The sequence below is a fragment of the Hemibagrus wyckioides genome, linkage group LG29 (genome assembly GCF_019097595.1).
Source record: "Hemibagrus wyckioides isolate EC202008001 linkage group LG29, SWU_Hwy_1.0, whole genome shotgun sequence".
Taxonomy (NCBI): domain Eukaryota; kingdom Metazoa; phylum Chordata; class Actinopteri; order Siluriformes; family Bagridae; genus Hemibagrus; species Hemibagrus wyckioides.
The window spans coordinates 19,132,175-19,148,495 of record NC_080738.1 but is presented as its reverse complement, the minus strand read 5'-3'; the positions used below and the strand labels follow the sequence as shown (position 1 = coordinate 19,148,495).

The following is a 16,321-nucleotide window of genomic DNA, read 5'->3' as shown; positions in this document are numbered from 1 at the left end:
AAGGAGTTCATCAGGTTCCTTTAGTGTTGAATAGTCATGTGCCAATAATCAGATTCAACATTCAGCATGTACAATATTATCATGGCTGCTTTATAAAGTCATCACTGCCTCTTCCTAGTAACTAGGAGGCAGCATTTTTGGACAGTGAGATATAATCTAACCCACTGGGAAACCTGAGGAAAACTGTAGAGGCATCTTATGATCCCTTAATGATTTTAAAATGATGGATCTACAAAGGAGCTACAGAGAATTGTAATCATAAAGTAAGATCTGCATGATATGCTAGGCCAGACACAGGTCAGGCCAGGATTCTTACAAACCTTACAATGTAAAGAGAAGTGCATTGTGACTATTTGAATGCATTTTATTGGCAAATAATAACTAGCACTGTTCTTCAGTGTTTGATTGTAAGACAAGCTCTGACATTGGACTCTGCAACTACAAAAACAAACAGCTCTGTTTTACATATGAAAATCTCACATGGCAGAGTTAAAACCTCTGTCATTTGGGCAGGGAGAAACACAGAGGCAGAAATAAATGGAGTTGGTGCATATTTTGTTAAAGCTGGTAGCAAACAAACCAAAAGGCAAAGTCAAAATCCAATAAACAGGCAGATGTCGGGAGATCAGCAAACCAGACATAAATAGGCATGGGAGTGAACACGGAATTAAGGGAACAGAAACTGAGGTCAAAGACACAAGAAAAAATATCAAATGAGCAAGGGCTGTGGCAAAACAAGAAACAGGAAACAGGGCTTGGTATAGCAAATGCATATGGAAACAACACTGATACTTTGCACTGAGAACGCAACACACAAGAAAACAGGTGAAAATAATTAGGTGAAAATCTTGGAACAACACTTATTTTGAAACATTCATTAATTACAGAAAATTCTTAAGAATGAGATACAAACATTCTGGGAAAACCACCCCAGTGTTCTTCCAGTCTTCATCGAATCAGTTCATTATTTGCATTGACTCTGCTTCCACCTTGTGGACAAATCTTATATTGCACAAAATGAAAATTATGTTGATTTGCATTAACCACATACAAACTGTATGACATTCTGGAGTTATTTCTCAATAAATAAAGTCTTAATAATATAGGCAGTAAAATGAACTTAGAATATTATCATTATGCACACAATATATGAGCGTTTGATATAAACAAAGAACAATGTTTATAATGCTTTGTTTGGTTTACAAATCTCTAGTACAGTTTAAATAAGACCTCTACAGCCTCTGGAAAGATTGCAGCACATCCATATAGTTGTTGTATGCATTTTACAGGTATATTGTAGTGTAAAAATTTACACTGCTAAAAATGTTTTGATTATTATAGGTTTTATAGAAATTATTTAAGCTTTAAATGAACAGTTCTGTTAAACACCAGTTAAGCATTCAGATATTACAGGTGGTGCTTTTTTCTTGTGAAAGATGTTCCCATCTGGCTGCACCCTCCAGGTCACTTTGGTGGCCTCCAGCATTCCCCTTTGTTCAAGTTTTTGCTTAATCTAAAGAACAGAGTCAGGGATTAATAACCCAATACCAATAGAAGCACTTTTTTTTGCTATAACAACAACTCATAATGTATATTTAACTTTAAAAGAACTTATTGTGATTATGGACTAGCAGCAGTTTGTTTCTGAAAAAAAGCTTATTAACCATGTATTAACATACAGGTTAATGTATTGTATATGTTTTTATCTGAACTGTTGTACAGCTGAAAACTGTCAGAAGGTTCTGCACTTGTCCAGGGTGTGTTGTGATTCGGGGTGGGAGTTGGGGTGGGGTGAGTAGAGAACAGACTCTGGGGATGAGGTAGAGTTTGAGTTCTAGGTACACTAGGTAGGGCTGAGCTGAGTGTGGTGGTAACTTTGGGGTTGTGCCCTGATGCTCAAGTAGCACATCCCAGATCGGTAAACAGATGATAGCAAGTGTGTCAAGTTTCATTACTGCCTTTGTAATTCATGATGTTTTAGATGCCTTGCCATACACAGCAGGGATCTGCATCGTTGAGCTGATTTGACTTCCATCAGGTTATACCTGGGAGCATTGTACAGTATTTGTTGTCTGTAATGAAGGCTGTGTTATGGTCTTAGAACTTTCTTGGTCATCCATAGTTATTGTTAGGAAAGTCCCAGAAGATGTGGTGCACCCAATCTGCCCAGGAAACTTGATATTGTTGCTTCATATTGTATGAAAGTGTCTTGATTTTGGTTTGCCTGTAATCTTCTCTGCACTGCTTGGCGAGTTGAGCATGTAAACTTTTTTGCACTTAACCACCTAGTATTTCATGTACATGGCTGTGCAGAGTAATTTCAGCATGCTTTTAGATTGTTCCACTTTTAATATAAAGCCCCTTCCATGAAAGCATCAGGTTATTGACAAGCTTGACCTTTTTCAGCTTCACGTTCATTAGTTTTTATTTCTGTAGCATATATTTACTCCTGCATAAAAAAATGAAATTTGAAATTAAACTCTTAATGAGCCTTATAAATGACAAGTGACAAATAAAAGTTAAAGAAGTTAAATTTAGTTTAATTTTGTTTGGAAACATTCATTAATTAAAGAACTTTCTTATGAGTGAGATAAGGGACTATCTAGCATTACAAACATTTTGGGAAAACCACCCCAGTGTTGTTCCAGTCTTCATCTAAACAGTTCATTATTTGCCTTGACTCTGCTTCCACCTTGTGGACAAAACTTTTATTGCACAAAATGAAAATGGTGTTGATTTGCATTAACCTCATACAGACTGTTTGACATTCTGCATGAACAATTATTTAGCCTAGGTTTATCTGGAATTGAAATTAAACTGTCAGTGAGTAGATGGGTAGAAGACTATGCTATAGGACTTAAAACAACAATGGCAGTGCATCTTAACAACCGCCAGAGGGAGCCCTCAACCGAATACTGATTATGTCACTTTCTATCTGGTCATTTCCTGTTTCCCCGTATTTACACCATGTGTTTGAAACGCGTCGTTGTTATGTATTGTCTGTTTGCTTGCCAAACAAAGCATTCTACTCTCTATGCTGTATGTTTTCACCTTATTGACCATTGTGCCTTTTACTTCTCGCCTTTTGGATCACGATTTTGTGTTGTTAGCCTGGTTGGACTGGTTGTCTGTGGCCGACTCTGCTACTGATTATTTACTACATTTTGTGTCTCAGGATTTGTAGTGTAAGCTGCTGTCTTTCATAAAACTCCCACATATGGACACCAAGAACATAAATATAGCAAGCAAAAAGGAGCAAACTCCTTGAATATAACAGATATTTGAGGTGGTGAAAAGTACGAAATGCATTAGGTATCTTAACACAATTTCAGTGACATTCTGTGACTCACCAGTTCTAAAATAGATGACTGCAGAGCAGGATCAAACACATTTCCATTAGACTTCAACTGCAATTTTATGTAAGTCCTCATTGGTGGAACTGTGGAAAACACACACACACACACATTATATATATATAGCACTGGCGGGCCGTGCATTTCACACCTAGGCCTTCACTTCTGTCCTTCCTGAATTAATCCACCTCTATACCATCATTATGATGCCACCATGGGCATCACTAGGCCCTCCTAAAATTCTGCAATTCTCCATAAACTGTACACAAATTGGTGATCTCCTCAGTCCCCTTTAAATTTCATGTGAAAACAGCGGTAGACTTCGGCTCCTCCCCGTCTTTCAGCGCGTTCTTCAATCCGCAGACCGCGGCGTCGCAGAGCGAGGATCAGAGGACAAGTGTGTGTGTGTGTGTGTGTGTGAGTGTGAGTGTGTGTGTGTGTGTGATCAGGAAGACTCGTTTTTGGCTTGTTAAGTACTCAAATGTTATACACATCTGTGCAATACAGTGGAATGCTGCAATAAGTTTACCATCCTACCCTGTTAGTTAAAACTTTATTTTATTTATTTATTCATTTATTTATTTTTTATTATTATATCCTCATTGGGCGCTGAGCCCCCCCTTAAATGAAAATTCTAGAATCAGCCCTGGATGCCACGGCAATAGATACTAATCAACCGTTAAATAGTAAAAAAGAAATTAGTCTACAGTATTTCCCACCTTACAAGGAATAGTCCATTTTATTACGGTTACTTTTCTCAAAAAAGACATTCTTGATGCCGTATGCAGCAAACTGCAATCTCCGGAAGACGCAGCATCCGAAATGAGACGCAGCAAATGTAGAAAGAATGTATATGGGTGGGTCACTGCCTCTGACTACTCCAGTTATCCAATCAAAGGACGGGAAATTGCTGACGTAATCGTATGCCTGCTAGATGGCCCCAGTGATGCCAATTCGAAATCTAATTGGTTAATGTCCTTAGTCTGCTTATCTTCAGCAAACTGTATGTTGGCTTTCTTGTGCATCATCTTTAGTAGATGCTTCCTTCTCGGACGACAGCCATGCAGACCAATTTGATGCAGTGTGCGGCGTATGGTCTAAGCACGGACAGGCTGACCCCCCACCCCTTCAACCTCTGCAATGCTGGCAGCACTCATACGTCTATTTCCCAAAGACAACCTCCGGATATGACGCTGAGCATGTGCACTCAACTTCTTTGGTGGACCATGGTGAGGCCTGTTCTGAGTGGAACCTGTCCTGTAAAACCATCGTATGGTCTTGCCCACCATGATGCAGCTCAGTTTCAGGGTCTTGGCAATCTTCTTATAGTCTAGGCCATCTTTATGTAGAGCAACAATTCTTTTTTTCAGATCCTCAGAGAGTTCTTTGCCATGAGGTGCCATGTTGAACTTCCGGTGACCAGTATGAGAGAGTGTAAGAGTGATAACACCAAATTTAACACACCTGCTCCCCATTTACAAGTATCGTGTGGAGCCCCGCCCCCACCTCGGCTACTCAGACCACATCTCTGTTATGTTGATTCCAGCATACAGGCCACTCGTCAGATGCTCTAAACCGGTTCAGAAACAGGTTAAAACCTGGCCAGCAGGAGCCATCCTTCATGACTGTTTCGAGTGCACTGACTGGGACATGTTTAGGGAGGCTGCAACCATCGGCGACTCTATTGACTTGGAGGAGTACACGGCATCAGTGAACGGCTACATCAGGAAATGCATCGATGATGTGGCCGTCTCCAAGACCATCACCACACGCTCCAATCAGAAGCCATGGATGACTGCGAAAGAGCATGCTCTCCTGAAGTCGAGAGACTCTGCCTTCAGATCAGGGGACAGGGCGGCCTTAAAAATAGCAAGGGCCAAACTGTCCTGAGTGATCAAAGAGGCGAAGCGTGCACACGCCCAGAGAATCCACGGCCACTTCCAGGCAGGGCATCCAGGCGATCACCAACTACAGGACAACTTCACCTACCTGTGACAGTTACGCCTTCCTTCCAGACGCGCTGAACGACTTCTACGCTTGGTTTGAGGCACGGAACAACACAACACCAAGGAAGACCATCCCTCCTCCTAATGACCCAGTGCTCTGTCTCACCACGGCTGACGTGAGGAGAACTCTATGCAGAGTTAACCCACGGAAGTCTGCTGGACCAGACAACATTCCTGGCAGAGTTCTCAGGGAGTGTGCAGAGCAGCTAGCAGATGTCTTCACTGACATCTTCAACATGTCGCTGAGCAGCTCCTTCATCCCAATGTGCCTCAAGACAACGACCATCGTCCCTGTGCCAAAGAAGTCTACGGTTTCTTGCCTCAGTGATTATTGTCCCATCGCACTCACACCAATCGTGAGGAAATGCTTTGAGAGGCTTGTCAAGTCACAGCTACCACCCTCGCTGGACCCCTTGCAGTTTGCGTATCATCCTAACCGTTCCACGGACGACGCCATCACCACAACCCTCCATCTGGCCCTCACACACCTGGACTGTAAGGACTCCTACGTTTGAATGCTGTTCATAGATTTCAGTTCAGCATTCAACACAATCATCCCTCAGCAGCTGATTGAGAAGCTGAGTCTGCTGGGCCTGAACACCCCTCTCTGCAACTGGATCCTGGATTTCCTGACTGGGAGACCTCAGTCAGTCCGGATCGGGAGCAGTATCTCCAGCACCACCACACTGAACACTAGAGCTCCTCAGGGCTGTGTGCTCAGTCCACTGCTGGTCACTCTGCTGACTCATGACTGTGCAGCAATACACAGATCCAACACACAGATCCATGAGTCGTAAGCCGTAATTATCTAAATTAAAAGGAAATAAAGGCTTGAAATATTTCAGTTGATGAGTAATAAATCTAAAATATATGAAAGATTCAATAATTTAATTAAATTGTGTTCCCCTGATATACAAATATTTTGAGATGAACTTGTATATGTATAAGAATGCAAATACGTTTATGGAACAGAAAACACTTATTTGTTTAAGTGTGGTAAAATAATTAAATTAATATTGACTTTTGCACCACAAAATTGTGTCCTAAATACTCACTGGTGTGACAGAAGAAATAGTGCAGGTTGGTGCAAGGTTCATCACCGAAAAAATCCGTTATTAACTGATCCACAGGACCCCATAATTCTCTCAGAATTATCTGGTTGTCCAGTAGCCCAAGCAAACTTTAAATTGGTGGTGCCATCCGACCACTTCCAAGTATCTCTGTATAGGCCAACCCAGGAGTCACCCTGGATATTTCTTATCTGTGTTAAGATGATTTGGTCCGAGCTGTTAAGAGAGCTGGCCAAGTCTGTGTGATATGTTCGGCAGTAAGCCTGAGCTTCAGGCCAGGTCACTAGACTTTTGATGCCAATGAACTTGTCAGCGCCGCTGAAACTATCTGTGAAACAGGAAGAATGAATATAAAATTGTAAACACTGTTTGCATCTCCTTCCAAAAAATTTGATCCCAATAAAACATTCATTACTGTTTGCAGTTCAATAATTGAAATATTTTGTTTTCTTATACTTACAAGGTAGCAACCTTAAAATAGTAAGGTCCTAAATCATTTTAAAAAGCAGCCATTAGTCCAAAATCAAGCAAATTAAAGTCAGGATATTGACTCACCATTGTAGCATATGAAGGCTCTAAGAAATTTGCAATATGTATCAAACCATTTACCAGATGTAGATAACATAACACATGCTTCTATTGACAAAGCGTTATTAGGCTGTCCACTATTCCAACTTGTATAACGGACATCCTTCAGTCGAAGGTCATTTAGGGACCAGCACCAGCTAGTATAATCATCATATACTCCGACCCAGGCTGATGCTGCCAGACCTTTGCTTGCTGCTTCTTTGTTCAATCTTAGCCAATCACTATCACTTATGACTGTTGACAGGTCAGTGTACATTGTCCTGCAGTAATTCTGTGCATCTGGCCATGACTTCGGTGTCATGATCAGGTCATATTTGTGTAGGATGTCTTCAAGGATTGAGATAGCAACTGGGAATAAACCTGTTGGTGACATTTTATAGCAGTAACAGTATATTAAGATATTTACATTATAGTAAATTTGTATTGGTAAATTTAATAGCATAATTTGGTAAATTATGTCTTGTTGTTCAGTCTGTGGCATTGATAAAATTAGAAATAATAATTTAATCATCCAGATCAAACTAAAAAGACAGAAAAGTGAACATTTACATGATTTCATTTTATTGTCAGTTGTGTATTTCGGATCTGCAGGCCTTATGCAAATCCAGAACAAAAATAACAGTTTAAAATGTAAATTAATATATTCTTAAATTAGCAAAACAGTGTATTTTTGTCATATTTTTATGTATATGTTTACTGTAACATCATATGGTCTGATGAGCCCAGATGCACTCATCATGCCTATAGTAGCCTGTGGGGGCAGAGCTATGATCTGTGCTTAATTCAGTAGGTCAGGCAAGTTCATGTTATCTTTAAAAATAAAATGATGTCAGCTGACTACTTAAATATACTGAATATATTCCATATTCCAGAATGCCAGGATTCATCGGGTTCAAATTACGAACGAGTGGTTAAGGGAGCATAAGACATTGTTTTCACACATTAATTGGCCACTACAGAGTGTATGCCTTAAATCCATTGACTTTCAGATGTGCTAAAAAAGACTACACAGTGCTCCGATCCTCCCATAATATATACAGGATCTTGGCGAGAAATTAATGCAACTCTGGATGGCAGTAAATGTGTAATAATGTATTGTGTAATATTAAATTACAACAAAACTAAAAATAACAACAAAATAAATTATAGGAATTAAAAACAAAATTGTATTTTCCTTGCATAATTTACTCGGATGCTTGCTCTCTCTGCAATGTTTTGCTCATAATTTCTTTCTTTCTTTTTTTTCACCCTTCAATTTTCTTTGCTCTCATTTCAAAGTTGCTTGTTTGCAATTCCAAAAATCACAAGTAGAGCTTTATGCAAATAAGTGGCAGGGTAAAAGTCTTTATTGATTAGTCCACTGGTTCTCAACCTACAGCCCTTTTCTAGCCAATCATCAAGAAGTAGATAGCCTGTCCTGAGCAAGTGAGAAGATAGACGATTCTGCACAGCTAAATGCAATCAATATATAACTTATCTTAGGATTTTTTATGTTACAGTTAGCTGCCTTGGTTGTGCAAAGAGTCAGTTGTAATTTGTTTAAAGTGCATCTTAAATGTTCCAGTTGTTTTTATGCATGTAGGAGCTTCACAGTGTGGATGAAGTTAATGACATTGCTTTCTTTCTAGAGTAGATGGATGAGATTATATTATAAAATGAATTAAAGTTTAAATTGTTAGTTTGAGTTGACAGTTTTTCAATATTTTATTGACTCAGACAAGAAGCCATTGTTATAATATCAATGAACAGCTCTCTCTCACTCTCTGGCATTAAAATAAAACACCACTGCTTTAATAAAACTTTATTTTCTTTTTTTAAACATAGGACAGAACTATAGTAGTAACAGCCCTCGACATAGAGTTAGGGTTAACTGCAGCAATAAAACTACTGCAATGTGCAGAAATAAAAATGTGGAATCAATAACATTATGCAGAAAAAAATGTAGTTTAGAATCCAATCAAGTACATATAGTACCAGCAAGAACACTACTGTAATGGCAGCCCTGAATATTCAGACACTGACTCAAAACTCTTTTGTCTTTCCTTTTGACCTGGAATCAATGTTTATTCTTCTTTTTCCACAGGCTGTCATAAAATGGTGAAGAAATAATCTAATAATAAGGAGTAAAATGTCATAAAATGGTGAAGAAATAATCTAATAATAAGGAGTAAAATGTCATAAAGCAAAATACAGCAGATCTTTAGATATACTGTGTATTTAAAAAACACTATCAAGCTAAACAAATTTAGCTTTTAATTACTGTCACCTTGAAAACATTGCATTGGGTTATTAATGCTTCATTGTATCACCAGCATGAATTGGGCCATGTTCTGATCAGTGCTTGAATGTGTCCATCTGTGATCCTGCTTCCCCTGACCCTGCATCTGACTGACCTGAGCTTGTGGACTCTACTGTTTGAGCAATAATAACGGTAGGCTATGATGCTAATGATGGTATAATGAGGAACATGTCCAGTTCACTGAAATACTATTTAGCGTACTACCAGGTCATTTGACATGATACTACTATATACAAACATATAAGAATCATTAAGCGTAGCAATCAAATGTCCAAGATAAATTTATATAGATTGCATGCAGCTGCATGGAATCGCCCACCTCTTCACTTGCTCAAGACAGGTTGAAACATTATGGCACAACACAACACAACATAACGGCAGAGTCATGCGTCAGTGACGTTATCCACCTCTTATTGTTTGGCTACAGAAGGGTGGTCAGTTGAGAAGCAGCGGACCAATCAATAGAGACTTTTATCAAGCCCCAAAGCTATTATTATTATTATGTATTAAGCTCTTCTTGAGATTTTTGTGAGAGCACAAACATCTGAGTAAATTAAACAAATAAAAAACATTTTTGTTTTTAATTCCTAGTATTTTGTGTTGTCTGAATGATACAAGACACTTTCAGAATGGAAAGGCAATTGCTGTGTGTGTGTGTGTGTGTGTGTGTGTGTGTTAAAACTGGTATTGTCATAGAAACCCCAAAAAGTTTCTTTAATAAATTATTCATAAACAAAAACTGACACTCACTAGTTAGACAAAGGAGTAAATGTGTCTGCTTCATGATGTTGCTGCGGAGTCAAAAGAAATATGTATTATATGTTAAATCAGACAAACTATCATATTTAAAAATAATCTGTCTATCACTTGCTGTTGAGCAGTTCAGTGTCAGTGTTTCCAAATCATGCTGATAAACATCTACCCAAAATGATAATTTACAGTACACAAAGGCTTCACATTTTCACTGACAATGGCACTTCACTATGGAGTGAATTTTCTGCCAAATATTTCAAATAAATTTCACAGGCAAAATATTACTAAAAAACTATTAATGAAAGATTCTTTATATAGTCACACTTTCACACTTCCACAAACAGTGCAAAATACAAAAAACATTTTTATTATTTTTATGTTTTTCCATTTATTTATTTATTTATTTATTTATTTATTTATTTATTTATTTATTTATTTATTTATTTATTTAAATATGAGAGTAATATTAAGTTATATCCAAAAAAATATTTGATTTGAAAAAATGAATGTATATAATTTAAATCCAGCAAAATCTCTTACCTTAAAATGAACCTGGAAATCTGATGATAATTATTCAAAAACTTAGGTTCCAGGTTTATGTACTTTAACTGGTTTAATTCCCTAGAATGTAGCTCTGTGTTTTGGGAATGGGAGACACAAGGACGGTCACAATTTATGTCACAAGTGACAAGTGACTAATTTCCATTTTGAAGTTCTTAGCTTATTCAAATAAGTTGAACTTTTGGCCACATAAGGAAAGTCACAAACAAACTGCATTATAGGAATTACTATAAATAACTGCAAATTACACTTATGAGATTAAAAATAATAAAATAAAATAAAAAACTTTGTTGTTCCTTATTATTTCCATTTTATGCCACGGATATGTAAGAGAGTGTCTTCAATACACGTATTGTGACTATTTGACTAAGGTTAATTTCCATTTCCAATGACGTAAGACACAGGTGTCTTTGTTTATATGAGATCAAACGGCAATAAAATTTGAAAACTCAGTTTTCTTAGCTCTAAACAGAAACCAACAAATAAGATACATTCAAAACAAAGAAAATTTAACAAACTGTGTACCAATTTTTTTTCACTTTGGCACTATTTGTAGCACTGGAAAGGAATTTGGTTGATGGGTGGATCAGAGAGTTCGAAGCACATCTGGTCCAGGGTATCAACACCAGTCAGATTCAAGATGGTGCCTGATATTTGCTGTGGGAGGCTTTCATGGAAGGGTCAAAGTGTAAGACATAAATTGTGGGACCCAGTCATGAGGTACCAGGGCACTGGTATCAGCAGGAATTTACCTTCTAACAGCAGTCTAGGGTTTTGGATTGAGTAAAACTTTAAACATCAGTGTGAATGCTAATTGAAAGTAACTCTTCTCGAATATTGAGAGACTTGTGTATGGAGCGAATTTACATATCACGTGACTGACTTTCATTTTGACATTCACAGATGATTTAAATAAGTTGAACTTTTGGGCAGGAGATAGAGCAGTGGTTAGTGTGATGTAGAACCCCCTTAGTTTGTGCCCTGCTGTTTTGTTATTTTCATTTTAGTGTGTGTCAGCAGCTCGCTGCTCTGCTTCAACATACTTCCTTCCCTCTCACTTGCCTCAATGGATAATGTCTGAGCATAGTGGTTGAACTCCTGGGTTCATGCCCTGCTCTCACCACCATTGTTGGAGTTGCTTCTTGGCCTCTAGCACTTTGGATTTTTTTTCTACTTCGATAATGGTCCCTGTAATGATATAGGCCTAAAGGTGTATGTGTTGTGAATGTGCATTGTGAATGTGACCCACAAGAACAGACAGCACACACTAGCATTCATTGTAGTGACCAAAGATGTGCAGGCTGTACTAGGTTTAGCTGCCTGTGTGAGACTTAACCTGCTATGAAGAGTGTACATAGTTGATGCTGAAAAAGAAACTGACTATGATGATCTCATGGCAGAATACAGTGACCTGTTTCAAGGATTAGGCTGTCTTCCTGGAAAGCACACTATCAGAGTTGATAAAAGTGTACCACCTGTTATTCACCCTTGTAGAAGTTCACTCTCCAAAAGCCGCTGAAAGCAGAGCTAGATAGCATGGAAGGCCTGGAAGTGATCAAGAGGATCAATGAGCCGACAGAATGGGTCAGTTCTCTGGTGATTGTGGAGAAAAAGAACGGAAAACCCAGGGTCTGCATGGATCCATGTGATCTCAATAGAGCAATCAGAAGAGAACACCTTAAGTTACCTACAAGAGAGGAAATAATGTCGCCGTTTGCAAATGCACAATATTTCAGCAAGCTTGATGCATTGCCAAGGTTCTGGCAACTGAGGCTGGATGAAGCGAGTTCCAAGCTGTGCACGTTCAACACCTCATACGGCAGGTACAGATTTCTATGTTTACCATTTGGCATTGCTTCTGCCCCTGCGGTACATCACAAGACAGTTCACATGATCTATGAGCACCTAGATGGTGTAGATACGTCAATGGATGACATCATATGGGGAAGTACAAAAACCGAACATGATGAGAGACTAAAAAATGTTCTGGAAGCGACAAGAAAAGCAAACTTAAAACTAAACAAAGAGAAATGTCAACTTGGTGTGAAAGAACTGACATTTGTTGGAGACATCCTGAGCAGTGAGGGCATCAGACCTGATCCAAGGAAGTTGTCTGAAAATTGAAAATATGCCAAGACCACAGTTCAAATAGGATGTACAGAGGTTTAATGGAATGATAAAATATATGGGAAAGTTCATACCAAACCTCTCAGAGAGGATGGCGCCTTTGAGACAGTTAACAGAGAAAAAGACAGAGTGGGAATGGAAACATGAGCATGAGAAGTCATGGAGTGACCTGAAATCAGCGCTCACAAAAGAACCTGTTCTGAAGTTTAATGACCCAGCAAAACCCCTCAAAATCTCATCAGATGCATCACAAAAGGATCTAGGAGCTGTTCTTTTACAGAAGTTTGAGAACTGGCAACCAATCGCATATGCATCTCGCTCATTGAATGACGCAGAGGAACGATACGCTCAGATAGAGAAAGGAAACAAAATAGTCATCCCAAAAAGTCTAAGAAAAGAAATGCTGGAGAAAATCCACAGAGGACATCCTGGGATTGAAAAATGCAAGAAAAGAGCACGTGAAGTGATGTACTGGCCGAGGATGAATCAAGATGTGACAAACGAAATATCAAATTACATGATATGCATGAAGTACCGAGCTAACAATCCAAGCCACAAACAAGACAAAACAAGCCACACCCAGTGCGGGAGAGACCTTACCAGAAGCTAGGCGCGGACCTGTTTGTGATGGAAAAGACTACATAGTAGTGATGGACTATTACTCACTGTACCCAGAGGTCTGTAAACTGCAGATTACAACAGCAGAGGCGGTGATAACGTCTATGAAAGCCATATTCTCCAGACATGGTGTACCAAATGAGGTGTTCACTGACAATGGGCCACAGTTTGTCAACATGTCATTTAAATGTTTCACTGAAGAATGGAACTTTATACACACAACATCAAGTCCTCACTTTCCGCAATCAAATGGCCTAGTGGAAAAGTCAGTTCAAAAAGAAAAGACTGTGAAAAGACTCCTGTACAAAGCAAAGGACAGTGGAGCTGATTTTTACCAGAGCTTGCTTGTATACCACTCAACACCACTGGAATGTGGTAGGTCTCCAGCACACCTTCTCATGGGACGACATCTGAGATCAAACCTACCTATCCAAGAGGACCTGTTGAAAACACAGGAAGGAGAGGTGGTAAGGAGATTCAAGGAACAGAAAAAAGCAAAGCAGAAGTTCTATTATGACAGAGGAACACAGATACTACCTGAACTTCACACTGGAGACCAGGTGAGAATCAAAGACAAAACAAACACATGGAAACAGAAAGCGACGGTTCTCGGTAAGGTCCAGCCAAGATCTTATGCCATACAAACAGAAGACGGAGCTGTTCTGAGAAGGAATCGTCATGATCTTATGGGGCAAGCTGATGCTACTGAACAACCACAGCATACACTTGAGAAAGTTTCACCTGAAGTGTCATCTCAGGGCCATGAACCAACCCTCAGGAGATCATCAAGGCATGCAAAACCACCAGAGAGACTCATTGAACAAATTTAATTTGCACAATATTAGTTGTATTATTATGCAGTCATATCTGATAAAGTTTACTATTGTTTGTTATATATGTTGATAAGACTAAAAATGAGTGTGATGTGTTATATGTGGTTATAAAAGAAATAGTTGCGAATATGATTAAGGGTCAAGAAGAGTTTAAAAAAATAATAATATGCAGTTGTGTTCATAAAAGTCCAAAGCTTTTATTTTAAAAGAAAAGGGAGATGTAATGATATAGGCCTAAAGGTGTTGTGCCCTTTAAGAGCTGCCGGAGTTGTTAGAACATGCGCAGTATATGTGTGTACATCTGAGGAGCTAGCGGTAGCATGACAACAATGGCTGTTAGAATTACCACTGAAGTTTAAGTAATAAAGAGTTTCCTTTTAAGTAAACCCGGTCTGGTTAATGAAGAACTCACAACACAAAATATGACAATCCCTGCTCAGAACTCTTTTTCAAACTGTACAGAGCCCATCCCCATAACAAAGTATTTACTTTTTGTAACTATGCATAATTTGTAAGTCTCCTGTTTAAGCTTGGATTAATTTTACCTTTATACATATTATTTTTAAATAAAATCTAAACCAAATATGTGGTGGGAATTCTGAGCTACTACCAGATACTAAGTTGCCCCTTGGAGAAGTTTATTTCAATTCTGCTGCTGAAGAAGAGAGCTGCAGAGGAGTATATTGAGGAGGCACCACAGCAGGGTTTTATCCAGCCATCCCCCTCACCAGCATTGGCTGTGTTCTTTGTGGCAGATGTGTGTTTGGGGGAACCAGGAATGGGTGGGGGGTGTAGTCTATGATGTACAGTATCTATCTATCTATAAATAGCTCTTTGTTAATTAATCATTTAATTTTATTTATTTGTAAAATCTTATTTGTTCTATTTTATTGGATTATAAAATAAACTCATTAAAATTATTTAACTCATCTTGTTAAATGTTTATCTTTCAGTCAATTCTAACAATAAGTAGAACATTAAAACATACCTGTAATATGAAAATCTGAAGGTTGGTGTTTCTTCAGTAGCTCTGTTTTAGATCTTCACTGCTTCACAACTCTCTCAATTCTTATCTGTTTACTTCATCTGTCCTTTTAATCCTGGAAAGATTCCGGCACGTCATGCAGACTGATTTCCATGTTGCTTTAACTTTCACTTACCTATCAGACAACTTGTTTCAACAAAACCAAATCCTGACCCATCTTCCTCAGATTTCAGCACTGAAAGGACGTGAAGGAGTTCATCAGTTTTCTTTTAGTGTGGAATAGCCATGTGCCAATAATCAGATCCAACATTCAGCATGTATAATATTATCATAACTGCTTTATAAAATCATCACTGCCTCTTTTTGATAACTATGGGGCAGCATTTTTGGGTTGTGATATAAAATGTAACCCATTGGGAAACCAGAGGAAAATGTAGAGGCATCTTAATCATAATTATTTAAAACTGATGGATCTACATATGAGCCACAGAATATTGTAATCATAAAGTAAGACCTATCCTGTACCATTCAAATGTTTGGGATTTCTTTGTTTTCCAGTTGTGCACCAGGGCCTCCCTTCTACTCCTTTCCTCTTCTGGTTAGAACCAGTTTGCACTGTTCTATGAAAGCAGTAGTTCACATCATGTTAAAATAAGTTCTTACTATGAAAACAAAGGAAGTTCTTTCTTTCTGGCTATTTTGATACTGTAAACAAACTCACAACTCCTGATGCTTCAGATACTGAACTAAAATAAAGAAGACTACTTTTATTGCTCCCTTAATCACCACAACAGTTTTCAACTCATCTAGCATAATTGTAAAAGGGTTATTCTTTAACCAATTAGCATCATAAAATGATTAACTTGGTTTAGCAAACATAACATGAGATTTAACCAAAGGACTTGTATTTCCTGATAATAGGCCTCTCTGTGACACTGTAGATGTTTCTTCAAAAATCGTCTAATTAATTTAATGTTTTTGAAATGGATAAAAATGGATTTTTCTTTGGAAAACAAGGACATTTCTAAGTGATTCCAAACTTTTGAACAGTAGTGTACATGATGTGATAAAGGCCAGAAACAGGTCAGGACTAAGTTCTTACACAGCTTTCAATGATAGAGGAAAAGT

At 38.3% G+C, this 16,321-nt stretch overlaps 1 long non-coding RNA gene across 1 annotated transcript; it reads right to left on the bottom strand.

The window, feature by feature from the left end:
• Positions 1 to 1,210: 1,210 nt before the first annotated feature.
• On the bottom strand, positions 1,211 to 11,065 carry LOC131349024 (uncharacterized). The gene is made up of 6 exons (XR_009204025.1): positions 10,610 to 11,065; positions 10,067 to 10,107; positions 6,985 to 7,377; positions 6,415 to 6,757; positions 3,351 to 3,439; positions 1,211 to 1,513 (listed from the first exon to the last, which is right to left on the bottom strand). It is a non-coding gene; the product is annotated as an uncharacterized LOC131349024 (long non-coding RNA).
• Positions 11,066 to 16,321: the final 5,256 nt, after the last annotated feature.